Source organism: Hyperoodon ampullatus, assembly GCF_949752795.1.
Source record: "Hyperoodon ampullatus genome assembly, chromosome: 11".
Taxonomy (NCBI): domain Eukaryota; kingdom Metazoa; phylum Chordata; class Mammalia; order Artiodactyla; family Ziphiidae; genus Hyperoodon; species Hyperoodon ampullatus.
The window spans coordinates 81,706,235-81,721,280 of NC_136924.1; the positions used below are offsets into that span (position 1 = coordinate 81,706,235).

General features: G+C 37.6%; 1 protein-coding gene across 1 annotated transcript in view; it reads left to right on the top strand.

Moving 5' to 3' along the window:
• The window catches only part of LOC307060466 (uncharacterized protein), a gene marked incomplete at its 5' end in the record, with an annotated part of 303,642 nt that overhangs the window by 27,361 nt on the left and 261,235 nt on the right, over positions 1-15,046 (top strand). The gene's annotated exons all lie outside the window — the stretch shown is intronic.

A 15,046-nucleotide genomic window follows, 5' to 3' on the forward strand; every position in this document is an offset into this window, starting at 1 on the left:
TTGTTGAGGATTTTTTTTTTTTTTTTTTTTTTGCAGTGTGCAGGCCTCTCACTGTTGTGGCCTCTCCCGTTGCGGAGCACAGGCTCCGGACACGCAGGCTCAGTGGCCATGGCTCACAGGCCCAGCTGCTCCGCGGCATGTGGGATCTTCCCAGACCAGGGCAGAGTCCCCCTAATGTAGAGTCCCCTACTATTATTGTAGTATTGTCATTTTATCCCTCTCTGTTTGTTAATATTTGCTTCATGTATGTAAGTGCTCCTATGTTGGGTGCATATTTATTTACAGTTGCTATAACTTCTTGTTGGATAGATCCCTCAACCATTCTTTAATGTCCTTTTTTGTCTCTTGTTACAGTCTTTGTTTTAAAGTCTTCTGTCTAAGTATTGCTACCCTAAATTTCTTTTAGTTTCCACTTGCCTGGAATACCTTTTTCCATCCCCTCACTTTCAATCTTTGTGTGTCTTTAGATCTGAAGTGAGTCTCTTATAGGCAGCATATATATGGGTCTTGTTTTGTATCCATTCAGCCAGTCTGTGTCTTTTGATTGCAGCATTTGGTCCACTTGCATTTAAAGTAATTATTGATAGATATGTGCTTATTGCCATTTTGTGAATTTTTTTCAGTTTTTTATTGTTCTTTTCTTCTTGTGACTTGATGAATATCTTATATATGATTATTCTAAATTGATCTCTTAAGTTTGAATGCATTCTAACAACCCTATATTTTTACCCACCCTCCATGTTTAATGTTTTTGACATTGTATTGTACATCTTTTGGTTTTGTGTGTCCCTTAACTAGTTATTGTGGATATACATAAGTTTACTATTTTTGTCTTTTAACCTTCCTACTAGCTTTATACTTGGTTGATATACCACCTCTACTGTATATTTGCCTTTACCAATGAGATTTTTGTCTTTCATAATTGTCATATTTCTAGTTGTAACCTTTTCTGCTTAGAAGAGCCCCTTTAAACATTTTATGTAAGACTAGTTTACTGATGAACTCTTCTAATTTTTGCTTATCTATAAAATTCTTTATTTGTCTTTTACATCTGAATAATATGCCAGGTAAAATGTTCTTGGTTTTAGGTTTTTCCTTTCATTGCTTTGAATGTATCATACCACTCCCTCTGGCTTGCAGTTTCTGCTGAAAAGTCAGCTAATAGCCTTATGGGAATTTGCTTGTATGTAACTAATTTTTTTCCCTTGCTGATTTTAAGATTCTCTATATTTAATTTTTGTCGTTTTAATTATAATATGTCTTGGTTTGGATTCATCTTGTTGGGGACTCTGTCCTTCTTGAACCTGGATATCTGTTTCCTTTCCAAGTTAGGGAAGTTTTCATCTCTTATTTCTTCAGATAAGTTTTCTACCCCTTTTTGGACCCCTATAATGTGAATGTTAGTATGGTTGAGGTTGTCCCTGAGGTCTCTTAAACTGGGTTCATTTTGTTAACTTCTTTTTGTTTTTCCTGTTCAACTTGGGTGATTTCTACCACTCTGTCTTCCTGTTTGTTGACCCATTCCTCTGTATCATCTATCTACTGTTGATTCCTCCTAGTGTATTTTTTTATTTCAGTTATTGTATTCTTCAGCTCTGTTTGGTACTGCTTTATGCTTTCTAACTCTGTTGAAATTCTCACTGTGTTCATCCATTCTTCTCCTAACTTTGGTGAGCATCTTTTTTTTTTTTTTTTTTTTTTTTTGCGGTATGCGGGCCTCTCACTGCTGTGGCCTCTCCCGCTGCGGAGCACAGGCTCTGGACGCGCAGGCTCAGCGGCCATGGCTCACGGGCCCAGCCGCTCCGCGGCATGTGGGATCCTCCCGGATTGGGGCACGAACCCATGTCCCCTGCATCGGCAGGCGGACTCTCAACCACTGCGCCACCAGGGAAGCCCTGGTGAGCATCTTTAATCATGACCATCATTAATCAGGCAGGTAGATTGCTTATCTCCACTTTATTCTTTTTCTGAGGTTTTTGTCTTGTTCCTTCATTTGGAGCATATTCCTCTGTCTCCTCATTTTGTCCAATTCTTTGTGTTTATTTATATGTATTAGGTAGGTGGTTATGTCTCCTGATGTTGGAGAAGTGGCCTTATATAGGAGATGTCCTTTGGGGCCCATCAGCATGCTTTCTTGTGGTCACCATAATGATATGCTTTAGGGGTGCCCCATATGTGGGCTGCATGGGTTTATTTGTTGTGGTGGGATCTATTACTTTGGGCATGCTGGTAGTTGGGGTTTGCCTTTGGCTCAGTTGGCTATGAGGTTCTGTCTCTTGCAGTGGCTGTGGGCCCGCTGGTGGGCAGCATAAGCTCCAGCACCTGTTAGGCCAGAGGGAGGATTCCAAAATGGTGCTTGCCAGTGCAGGTGTCATCAAGGTAGATCGAGCTCCAAAATTGGCTGCCGTCAGAGTCTCTGTCCTCAGGGGGAGTCTCAGTTACCTCCTGCCTCTCTGGCAGTCTCTCTAAGATAAGCAAGTAGGTCTAACCCAGGCTACTTTCAAACTACTGCCTCTTTGCTCATACTCAGAGCATGTGAAACGTTTTTGCACCCTTTAAAAGTGGAGTCTGTGTTTCCTAATGGCCTTCAAAGCCAGGTGTTCTGGGGGCTCGTCTTTGTGCATGACCCCTGGACTGGGGAGCCTGTTGTAGGGCTTGGACCCTTCGCTCTTTGGGGAGGACCTCTGCAGTTGTGATATTCTTCCATTTAGGATTGCTAATCCGGGGGTGTTGGTCCTGACTATACTGCATCTCTGCCACTCCTATCTGTCTTGGTGTGGTTCCTTCTTTATGTCTTCAGTTGTGGAAGATCTTTTCTGCATAATCTTCAGGTCATTCTCATAGATTGTTATTCTGTAAGTAGTTGTAATTTTGGTGTGCCCATGGGAGGAGGTGGGCTCAGAGCCTTCCTACTCTGCCATCTTGGCCACACCCCAAAGAGGTTATCTTATAAATAATCAAACAGACAAATTAATAAATAAATCAACTTGATCTTCTTGTGTTTATACAGCTATTGACATATGATTGAATTTTTAATTTTGAGGCTAGATATCATAGTTAGTGCCTATTTGTTACTTGATTTAAATTGTTCTGCCTACGGTGTAGGTAATGGCATTATTGTTTTTTTAATATCAAAGTTATTTAGCTAGGCAATCAACTTGGCTTTTTTGTTGTACAGTCTGTTTAAGAATAGAATATCCAGGGGAATTCCCTGGTAGTCCAGTGGTTAGGACTCTGTGCTTTCACTGCTGGGGCTCAGGTTCAGGTTCAATCCCTGGTTGGGGAACTAAGATCCCACAAGCCATGCTGTGTGACCAAAAAAAAAAAAAAAAAAAAAAAAATAGAATATCTAATTTTATAGGTAGTTTCCTATTTTTTGACCAGTCACTATGAAATTTTTTTAACTTTATAATCATTATTGTTTTCAAAATTACATGAAGTATTTTTTAGAAGTGTCAGTGCAAGGTTTACAAAAGATTTCTGACACTACTTAAAATTATATCATTTTAAAAATGACAATAAGAAGTATAACTATGAAAAATTACACTGTAATTTTATGTATTCTTATTCTCACTTGTTTCCTGATTAAATTTGCTAATTAGTTCTGTAAATAATATTTTTAATTGCACCCACTGCTGCCATGTTCCTTGGGATGTGAAGGCTTGGAGGTTTTCTGCCTCTTATATCTTATAAAGATTTTGTAAAAAGAATTCAGATGACTCTAAGGGTGATTCATAAACCACACTTAGATAAGGTTAATTTTCCTTCATCAGATTTGGGGTTGGGGAATAGTTTTAATCTCTCAGTGATATTTAAAAACTCAAAGGCAGTAAGATTGTATAATTAGTTCTGGGTTTATCTTCATAATTCTTTCAATTGTAAAGTTCAAAAATTATTGGGGTTTTTTGAATTTTATTTATTTATTTTTTATACAGCAGGTTCTTATTAGTTATCTGTTTTATACATATTAGTGTATATATGTCAATCCCAACTCCCAATCATCCCACCACGCCCCCTCCACTTCCCCACCTTGGTATCCATACATTTGCTCCCTACATCTGTGTCTCTATTTCTGCCTTGCAAAGCTGTTCAGCTGTACCATTTTTCTAGATTCCACATATATGCATTAATATATGATATTTGTTTTTCTCTTTCTGACTTACTTCACTCTGTATGACATCCATGTCTCTACAAATGACCCAATTTCGTTCCTTTTTATGGGTAATACTCCACTGTATATATGTACCACATCTTCTTTATCCATTCGTCTGGTGATGGGCATTTAGGTTACTTCCACATCCTGACTATTGTAAATAGTGCTGCAGTGAACATTGGGGTGCATGTGTCTTTTTGAAAAATTATTCTTCTAAACTAAATATATATTTTTTCTTTGAAATTAATATATGGGGAGACACTTTGAAAATAGGTAAATAACGTTATTTCTCATAAAACTTTTACCCAACTAGTTTTAGTATCCATTGATGATCTTCTGTTTCCATGATTGTTTTTCTTTATTAGTTGATATTCTACTATAAGGAAGCACTGCCCCTTCTTATTTATTTATTTATTTGGATAGGGACTCACGGATTCTTATTTTGTTAAATAGGTTATGATCCATTACTATCGTCATTTATTTTGATGCTCAGATTATCCTAGATTTGGCTAGGGAAAGCCCCAGTAGTCCTTCTGTGTCATTTTTACATACCCCATTATTTTTTGAAAAATCCTTTACTTTTTTGTGAAGTATGATGTTCCAAGCTCATCTTGTACTTTCTCTGTCCCAGCCCTGAAATCAACCATTTCTCCAAGCAGCTATATTTCATTTTAATAGAGAATGATACCAATATCTGAGTGCTAAGTTTGCTCATTTCTACTGGTATGGCATTATTTCCAGGCCCTTTCAGAGGAAAAAAGATAGATAGATAGATAGATCAAACTATGAGTTCACACATATTGGAATATGATAGCTGCAATTCCAGTCCAACACCACAAGCTACATTCTAGTTTAGTACTGTGCAATGGGTACAATGTGAGCCACATATGTAATTATAAACTTTCTAGTTGCCATGTTTAAAAAAGTAAAGAAACAATTTAAATCTATTTTAATAATGTATTTATTTAACACAATGTATCCTAATTTTTACCATTTCAACATATAATCAAATAAGACGTTATTAGTGAGTAATAGTAAGTTTTTTTTCCTCTTGTAGTAAGTTCTTTTTTTTTTTCTCCCTTGTAGTAAGTTCTTCCTAAGCTAGTGTATATTTTGATGCTTACAGCACATCTTCAATTTGGTCTAACCACATTTCAAGGGTTCAGGAGCCATATGTGGCTAATAGCTGCCATATTGCACAGCAAAGTCTTCTTACTTTCTGTGTTGGTTATCCCATTCCTCAACAATGAAAAACCTGGCTCCCATTATTTTCAGAAGCCTAGAATTTTGCTCAAGCCTGGAATATACAGTAGGTAGCCTCAGAACGGCTAATTTATACCACTGAAAAAAATCAAAATTACTAATTAGTGTTTGTTCTCATTTTTTATATCAAAAACATACAGTGAAAGCCATATGTCTTACCTGTGCAATTCAATGAGTTTTAATCAGCCCCTACACCTGTGTAACCCACATCTCTAGCATTTTCATCACCTGAGAAATGACTCCTGTGCTCCTTCCTAGTCAGTCCTTTGCCCCTTCCAGAGGCAACAGTTTATCTGACCTTTTCCATTATGGAATAGATTTTCCTCTTCCAGAAATTATGTAAATAAAATCACAGTGGGTTTTGTGTGTGTGTGTCTGGCTTCTTTCCTCTTAGTATAATGTCTGTGAGATTCATCCATGTTGCTGCATTTTTTTAAGTGCTGAAAAATATTGCATTGTATAAATATACACACTTTGTTTATTCATTGCACTGTTAATAGACATTTGAGTTGTTTCCAGTTTGGGCTAATATGAATAAAGCTGCTAAGAACATCTTTATTTTAGTCTCTGTGAGGACATACATTTTCAGTCCTCTCAGGTAAATACCCAGCAGTGGAATAACTAGGTCATAAGGTAAATGTAATCATTTTCTTTTACATGGTTAAATAGTGTTAACACTGAAATGTTATTAACTGTTTTTGAAACCATCGACAATACTTTTATCTACAGTTTGGCTTTAAAAGCCAACTAATGGCATTTATATTATTGTGACACTTTTTCATGCTGGGTCGAGTAGTGTGCCAGGATAACATTTTCTCCTTTCCAAGTCCATTATCATTTCACCCTTTCCTCCTTCTGCACCCTCCTCTCCTCTCCTTCTCCGGTGGACTGGACGTCTCTCACTCATCCTTCAGGCCTCACTTCAGACTTTCCTCCTCTTGGAAGCCCGTCATGACCTTCCCAGTCTGGTGAGATGACCCTCTTTCTCCTCTGTTTCCTCCTGTCATGATCTGTCTCACCCAGCATTGTGAACATTGGCGTGTGTGTCAGTCTTCTCTTTTTCATTGTGAGCTCCTTGAGAACAAGAATTGTTTCCCATTTTTCTTTGTCTACCTGTTGCCTAAGCATATCTGGCACAGTAAGCCCTCAGCAAATGTTGGTTGAATGGATAATGAAAAGTCAGGTAACTACTTAAGGTCTGTAGTGAGTTAAAGGTAGAACAAGAACTCGAACTGAAGTTTATTTTTAAATTCATTGTTTTCCTCTTAGTTTTCTGGATCATGCATTTTGTTTCAGCCAAAACAAATGTAAAAGGGATTTTTCACACTTGGTTGAGGTAAAGAAACTAATACATCTTTAGAGGCCAGATGTGAGTATCTCAGAGACAAAGAGTTGGCACTAGCAGTGGTACCGTTGGATTCCTGTGTGGGTGAACAGCAAAACCTGTGGGTCCAGGACCTCAGGACAGCCTGTGGAGCCAAGGCAGGTAAAGGATGAGAGCAGGACCCATGGGGATGGGGATCTCTGGGAACACTGGGCCCCTTTTCAGGGCTACTCTCCCTAATGAGAAAGACAGAGCACTGACATCAGTAGCAGCAACAGATACCAACACAATTTTATTCACAATCTACATTTTAGGTCACTTGGCCAGATTTTTCAGTATCCATGGTGACGGGTTGATCTACTATTTCCAGGGCTGGATTATACTCCAGGGGAAAGAGCTGCATGATGCACAACAGTATTTATAGACGTACATGTATAGACAATAATATCATTGTCAGTCACTGTCAAACAAAACAAACTTTATGGTTGTTTTCTTCCCCAGCCATTGTTCTAAGTGGTATTTCAGGCTTTATTTTAAAAACTGGGACTGTGTAGTGTTCAGAATTCTTTAGTTCCTGTTGTGATTGAAATGGAATTCTAGCCATTAAGAGTTGCAGAACAGGACCAAACAAACAAACAAAACAAAACAAAACAAAAACCCAAATGCTAAACATGACATCAAAGCTCCTGATCAATTCACAATCCGTCATCTAACTTTTATTTACATTTTTTAGACTGCAGAAGGGTTGATTGAGGCACCTTAGTGAGAACATTACTAATGGTAAACCCAGTATTCTTGGTGTCAACCCAGGATATATTTATATTTTTTTAGACTGCAGAAGGACTGATTGAGGCACCTTAGTGAGAACATTACTAATGGTAAACCCAGTATTCTTGGTGTCAACCCAGGATATATTTATATTTTTTTAGACTGCAGAAGGACTGATTGAGGTACCTTAGTGAGAACATTACTAAGGGCAAACCCAGTATTCTTGGTGTCAACCCAAGATATATTTATTTTTCCTCAGAGCAGCAGCACACAGAGTGTGGACAGTTGGAAAGATTTTTTTAAATGCAGTCTCTCTGCCATGTTGATAATAAATAACCACAAGTTTTGATTATAGGACTGGTTTTTGTCCTTCCTGAGAGATAAAACCTCAATGTTAGCCTTCCATTTGTTTTCTTTTTTCCTTCTGCTTTGCCTTATCCTTTCTCTGGTTCAGCGAAGCATCCCAAGGCATGTTGATTATAAAATGGAATCTGATTTTTATCTCTAGGACATATTTTGTGATTATAAAACATTAAAAAATGTATATCCAAAAACTTTTAACATAATGTAATCAATCCTCTTTCAGTTAGTGATACCAGATAGTGTCATAGCATTCATCCAAAAAAGCAAATTATATTGGTCACCTTTAGCAGCATCAGAAACTAATTTGCTGATTTAAAAAAATCAATGACCACAAAAGTATTGATGGAAATACCTGGCACCTTCGTAGTATTTGAACTATGCTGGTTTAAACTCTATAAATACAGTTGGTGATGTATTTATATTAATAAATACACAGTAATAGAAATACATATTACTTTTACAAATGAGTAAGGACCCTGTGCTTTTTGAGTAGAGAGAGACAAAATTCAGCTCAGAAGTTACCCTTTGCATTTGTGCATGTAGACACAACTTATTAATCAGGGCTGGTCGATTTTTCCTTCTTTCAGGCCGTCTTAAAAGGGGAATCATGAGTTAGGAAACACTGAGGGGGCCAACCTAAGGTAGACCCCAGCTTTGTCTATAATCAAATTAAGTGACATCCTAAAGTTTTAAAAATTGCCTGTTTAAACATATCCCTTGTTTGTTGGTGATTTGCTCCAGATGCCATAAAGAGTATACTTTATAGGGTCTGGCTTCCATGGAGATCAATTATGACTTTCCTCAAGTTATGAGGAGTTGGTTTTATGAATTGGTTTGTTTGTACATCATTGTCTGAGATGTCTGTCTGAAGACTTTATATGGAGAGGATATAGACATGAGATCCTATATGTTTGAGCTGTTTTTCCACATGTACTGATATATTAAAATTCTATCACATACTCTTCATTTGAGAGTAATTGAAAAAATTTTCAGGTATATTCTCTTTCAACAAAGAAGTAGTTAAATTTATATATATATATATTTTTATAGATTTATTTATTTTTATTTACTTATTTTTGGCCATGTTGGGTCTTTGTTGCTGCACGCAGGCTTTCTCTAGTTGCAGTGAGCGGGGGCTACCTTTCGTTGAGGTGCGCAGGCTTCTCATTGCAGTGGCTTCCCTTGGTGCGAAGCACGGGCTCTAGGCGTGTGGACTTCAGTAGTTGTGGCATGCAGGCTCAGTAATTGTGGTTCATGGGCCCTAGAGCGCAGGCTCAGTAGTTGTGGCACACAGGCTTAGTGCTCCACGGCATGTGAGATCTTCCTGGACAAGGGATCGAACCTGTCTCTCCTGCATTGGCAGATGGATTCTTAACCACTGTGCCACCAGGGTAGTCTCAAATTTATATTTTTATAAAAATATTTTATGGGCAGATATTTCAGTATGTATCTCTAAAAAATAAGAACTCTTTGTAATTAAAAAAAAAACCTTCTCCTTGTTATAAGTATCACACCTGAAACATTAGTAACATGAATTTAAGTTTTGAAAAGTTGGGAAATAGGTTAGGTTGTATTGTATAGTTATAATTGTAAATAATAAGTTGATATTATCTGGATGTTAGAGGAATTGCCAATGTCAGGTGTGATTACAATCATTAATGAAGAATGAGGGTTACACCTTTCCTGAACCTGATAATATTCTCTGTTGTGACTCTGGTATCAAATAGAATATCTAATTCACACCAATCATTTGATATCTGTACTAAGAAGCAAATGGAAAAAATGGGAAGATAATTTTGAAAGAATTGTAGAGATATGTCAAAGAAGGGTCTTACTAACGATTGAAAGTCCTTTGTACCTTGATCTTATCAACTCTGTTAATTCTCAAGTTTGAGTAAAACCCCATTATACATTTTCAGTGCCCTATTCCTCAGTTAATGAGTATTTCTTGAGAAATTCACTCTGTATATTATTTGTCTAATCTTTTCCAAACCCTTAATGCACTTTGGTAGTCTTTTAATTGATCCACATTTGATTTCCTATGAAATTTATCATTGCTTGTGATTCCTCTATCACATCATGTAGAAGATGAGGAGTCAGACACATCCAGATGAGCCCCACGGGGACTACTGAAGGGCAAAAGGGTGAGGTGTGAAGCTGGAGGGCACATTTCAGGGATCAAATAGTACTAGGGACTCATCATCATAGCCTAGAGAGGAGATAAAGTCACAACTTCAAACTCAGGACCAGATGGAGAGCAGGAATTAAACAACACATCAATTACAAAGTTATCTGGAAAATCTCCAAATATCCCCAAACGACACATTCTGAATCTATGGGTAAAAGAAGAAATCACAAGAAAATTTAGAAAATGTTTTGAACAGAATGAAAATGAACATAGAACGTATATATAAAAACTTGTGGGATGAAGTCAAAGCAGTTTTAGAAACAAATTTATAACATTAAATGCTTATATTAGATAAGAAGAAAGGTCTCAAAACAAGGATCTCAATAAAACTAGGAAAAGAGAAGCAAATTTAACTCAAAATAAGCAGAAGGAAGGTAATAATGAAGATCAGAGCAGAAATCAATGAAAGAGTAAACAGAAAAACAATAGGAAAAAATCAGTTAAATTAAAAACTGGTTATTTGAAAAGATTAATAAACTTGACAAAACTTTATCCAGACAGAATAGGAAAAAAAAAAGAGAAAGAGAAAACACTAATGAACAATATTACAAATGAAAAAGGGAACCTCACTACAAATCCAACAAATTAAATTTTATTTCTTACACATTCAATGAGTCTATCCTTAATTTTGTTTTTTATCAGCCCCAACATTTAAAGGATGACGAGGGTATATTATAAACAACACATAAAATTGACAAATTCCTAAAGAGGTGCAAACCAGCAAACCTCACTCAAGAAGAAATAGAGTACATGAATAGCCTTATATCGATAGAAGTAATTAATTTGTATTCATTTAGCTGCGTCCATCCTAGATTTGTTTGACTCCAAAGCCACTGTGCAATGAAGTGGTCAAAGCTGTTCAACAAAACTCTCCTACTATTCTGCCTACTCACCTTAAAATGTCTCTATGAGCCCATCCAACCAGTTTTCTATCCCTCGGGACTCTGAGGATAAAGTGTTTCTAGTCACTGATTCTCAAATATACTTGGTTTTGCTCATGCAAGCAGGATGAGTTACTTCTCAAATACGAATAGAATGAATCATAGAAAACTTCACAGAGTAGACAAAAGTTAATTTGGGTGTTAAAATGTAAGAATTAGTGTACATGGAGAAAAGGTAAGAAAAGGTTTCCTAGTTGTAGTGCTATGGTAGGACATTCTTGATGGATTTCCAGAATGGCCTCCATTCATTGGAAGGGTTACTGAAATAGAAGCTACAGCCTAGAATGCTTTATTTCTATACCTGGAATGCAGTTGGAAGCCAAGATTAAGTAGAGATTCATTAAATGACAAGGAACATAATTTATTGGGGGAAAGGTTTATTTTCCTCTAAGGAGACAAGCAAGCATTTGGTCAGGGCAAAGTTTTTGAGGAAGACTTTTCTTTTTAAAAGTTATCAAAGGATTGAAGAACAAATTCTGTTATGGATAAATGACTAGTTTGGAGACCTAAAACAAAAGCATAAATAAGTATTTTCTAAATAAAATAGAATTACAATTAGTAGGGTTACCTGGGATCAGGACTAGAATTGAGTTTATTTAAAATTTTTATAAATGAGTGAAAACTTCAAATTCACAAATGATATGATATTTTTCTAGGTGGAAAGATGCCAGCTACAAAGGGAAAATCTGAAGCAATATCTCAGAGGCTGAGTTAATGGACAGGAAAGTGGCAAATGGGTTTCTTTCTGACAAACGTAGGTTATCATGCATTTATGGAAAAATAATTCAAACTGTATTTATCAAATGATGAGTTTCAATATTTAGTCACATTTCTGAAAAGGAATCCAGGAGTTACTGTAGACTATTCCTATTCTCCTGGTTTTAAAAGGACAATTAAATAGAAAAGGAGAGAAAAAAAATGTTTGTGTGTGCTTGTGAAAATATTTTTGTGTCATTAGAAACGTTCCTCAACTTCTAACCAATGTCACCAAGCATCATAAATTGCTTGGAAATGGCATAGTGTTACATTATACTCAAAATTCCATTAAATTACAGAGAAAAGGAGTCATCGTTTTAAGAAATCCAGCAGAGTATCTTTGAGTAGATGGCAATGATGAGGCACAGGTTGTAATTTGTAATTACATCTGTGAGTATAGTCACATATTTACTTCTTGATTTCAGTCAGCATGAAATAATTACGTGTTCCAGATTGGAGTGCATTCAAAGTTCTGTTTAAAAAGTTCATGCAGATTTCCCACTTTCCTTTAAGAAAAATCTGCTCCTAATGTTATGCTCCCCTCCAGCATTCCATAAATGGGCACCCTAGAGATCAGAATAACTAATAAGTAGAACAATTTAAGAATAGCCTCTCGCAAATCAAACTGGAGCAAATGTGAGATCCATCTAGCGGTAACCAAATACATGCTTCCCCAAATCATATACACCCATTTAAGCTCTGAGTATATTCTATTAACAAATTTAGGTTTGAGCCTCCCTGTAGGCTCTAGTAATGCAGTTTAAGAAGTGAAAAAGGCTTTACCTGTTCAAGAAACCTTAAGTAGAATATTAAACAAAGAATATTTAACCCACATTTCCCTTGTGGAATATGATAGCCATCATTTTTCTTTGGTTTAGTCCGCATACACCTCAGTGCAACATTTAGGTGAGCATAACAATCTTCCTTTCAGCTCTTTTTTCAGCAGCCTGCACATTTATGAGGTTTTTTTAAAAAAACGTCCTTGAAAATCACGGTCATGGCCGCTTTCTCAGATACATCTGTGCTTAGGTCAGGCAGTAAAAATAGTGAATGTTCATGGGGTAAGGTAGGGCACAAGGAGATTCAATCATGAAAGCAATTACAGGTGATAACATTCTTCCATTTTCCTGCTCACAATTCTAAGAGGATCATTATTCAGTTGCCCTACCCATTATTCCGAATCCCTTCATCTTCACATACTGAAGAAGTCTGTGTGACACTTAGTTCAGAAAAGTTCTTGAGGAAAGAGTCTGAGTGGTTTTGGTCTCATAGGAAACAAAGGCTGAACTTATTAAGTATAAGAGTACAAAGTTCCGTAGGTCCACACGGAATGCATTCCAGTTCAACGGCTTAAATCAGGTAGTCTCTAAAGAATCAGAGATTTGGTCCTTCACACACACTTTTGATAGTGAGTGAGTGTCCTTGTTCTGGGCAGAGAGGTAATCTTCTGTATGGAGTAAGTGGCTCATATCTCTGAGTCCATTTTTAAAATTTTTTTTTTTTTTTTTGCGGTACGCGGGCCTCTCACCGTCGCAGCCTCTCCCGTTACGGAGCACAGGCTCCGGACGCGCAGGCTCAGTGGCCATGGCTCACGGGCCCAGCTGCTCCGCGGTATGTGGGATCTTCCCAGACCGGGGCACAAACCCGCGTCCCCTGCATCGGCAGGCGGATCTGAGTCCACTTTTTACCTTACATACTCAACTGTGTGTGATGCAAGAGCTCAGCAGACAGCATCAAACTGTTGAGGATCAGCATCTTTGACTAGGGGAGTGCGCCCAGGGCTCGAAGTGACAACTGCACGTGAGTCCTGGCTCAGATGAGTGACAGGAGAAGTCCTCTCAACCAACCTAAGTCTCCTGGTTCGGAGGTAGTAGTAAGAATAATAATAATAATAACAGCAAGGCTACTCGTCTGGTGGTTTTCCATTATGAAGATGGAAAGGGTTGTGTTTGAAAATACTTTGTAATCTGTAGAACACCCTACTACTGTTCATTATTGTTATTGTTTCTTGTATTTGATAACAATGCTCATGCCATTGTTATTTCTTAAGCCAGTTTTCAGCTAGCCTCTGGATGGATTCTGAATTGTTTGAAGTGGACAATGACTGGCAATTGATCATTGCCCTCTGCTTTCTATGCACATGTAGTCCAGAAGCACACAGTGTAGAACTCTTGGCAGGTGTCCAGTCATTGTCTCAAGAGCCAGAGTGGGCTTCTCTTTTGCATTCTACAGCACTAATGTAAGCTCAGATTCCCCTTGGACTCTTTATAGCCCTGCCTTCAATTGCATCACTTAATATACACACAAGTGGGGACTTCCCTGGTGGAGCAGTGGTTAAGAATCTGCCTGCCAATGCAGGGGACACGGGTTCGAGCCCTGGTCTGGGGAGATCCCACATGCCGCAGAGCAACTAAGCCTGTGCAGCACAACTACTGAGCCTGCGCTCTAGATCCCACGAGCCACAACTACTGAGCCCACGTGCTGCAGCTACTGAATCCCACATGTCTAGAGCCTGCGCTCTGCAACAAGAGAAGCCACTGCAATGAGAAGCCTGCGCACCACAACAAAGAGTAGCCCCCGCTCTCCGCAACTAGAGAAAGCCCACGTGCAGCAACAAAGACCCAACGCAACAAAAAAATAAATAAATAAATAAATTTGATTAAAAAAAAGGATACACACAAGTGGTTAAGTATTTAATTATCTGGTTTTTGCTTGATATTCAGAATTCATAAAACATTAAAAAAATTCTGTGTGACCTTGGACAAGTCATGTAATCTTTCCAAGTCTTGTTTTCTTTTCACTTCTGAAGGTTAAACTACATATCTTCTGCATCTTCTCCAACTTAGAATTTTTATGATGTTACTGTAATGTCTCCCTAAATGGTTAAAAAATAGCACCAAATAGGCATGCTATGTGTAATAGGGGTTCCCTATTTTTAGAATGGATTGATGTTTTTAGAAACTATTTGGCTAAAGAACTTTCTGTTAACTCAGTGTCACCCACCAACTTGTTGACCTAGGGGTGCTTTAAGTGAAGTTAATATTAAGAAAGATTTAATTTTGACACCCACAGGTATTATCATCTCTGTTTCAAGCTTTTCATGAGTATAACCTGTCAGAGTTACTACCCTCCAAATCAAAATGGTTATTAACCATCACAATTCCAGGCACCAGATAAGCAGAAATAACCCTTTGTCTCCATGGTACATCTTTAGATATGGGCCTGAGCAGTTCAGGCCAAGATCTAGGGTCCTGTCTTCTAATGTATTCCTTTATTTGCTAGAGAGGAGC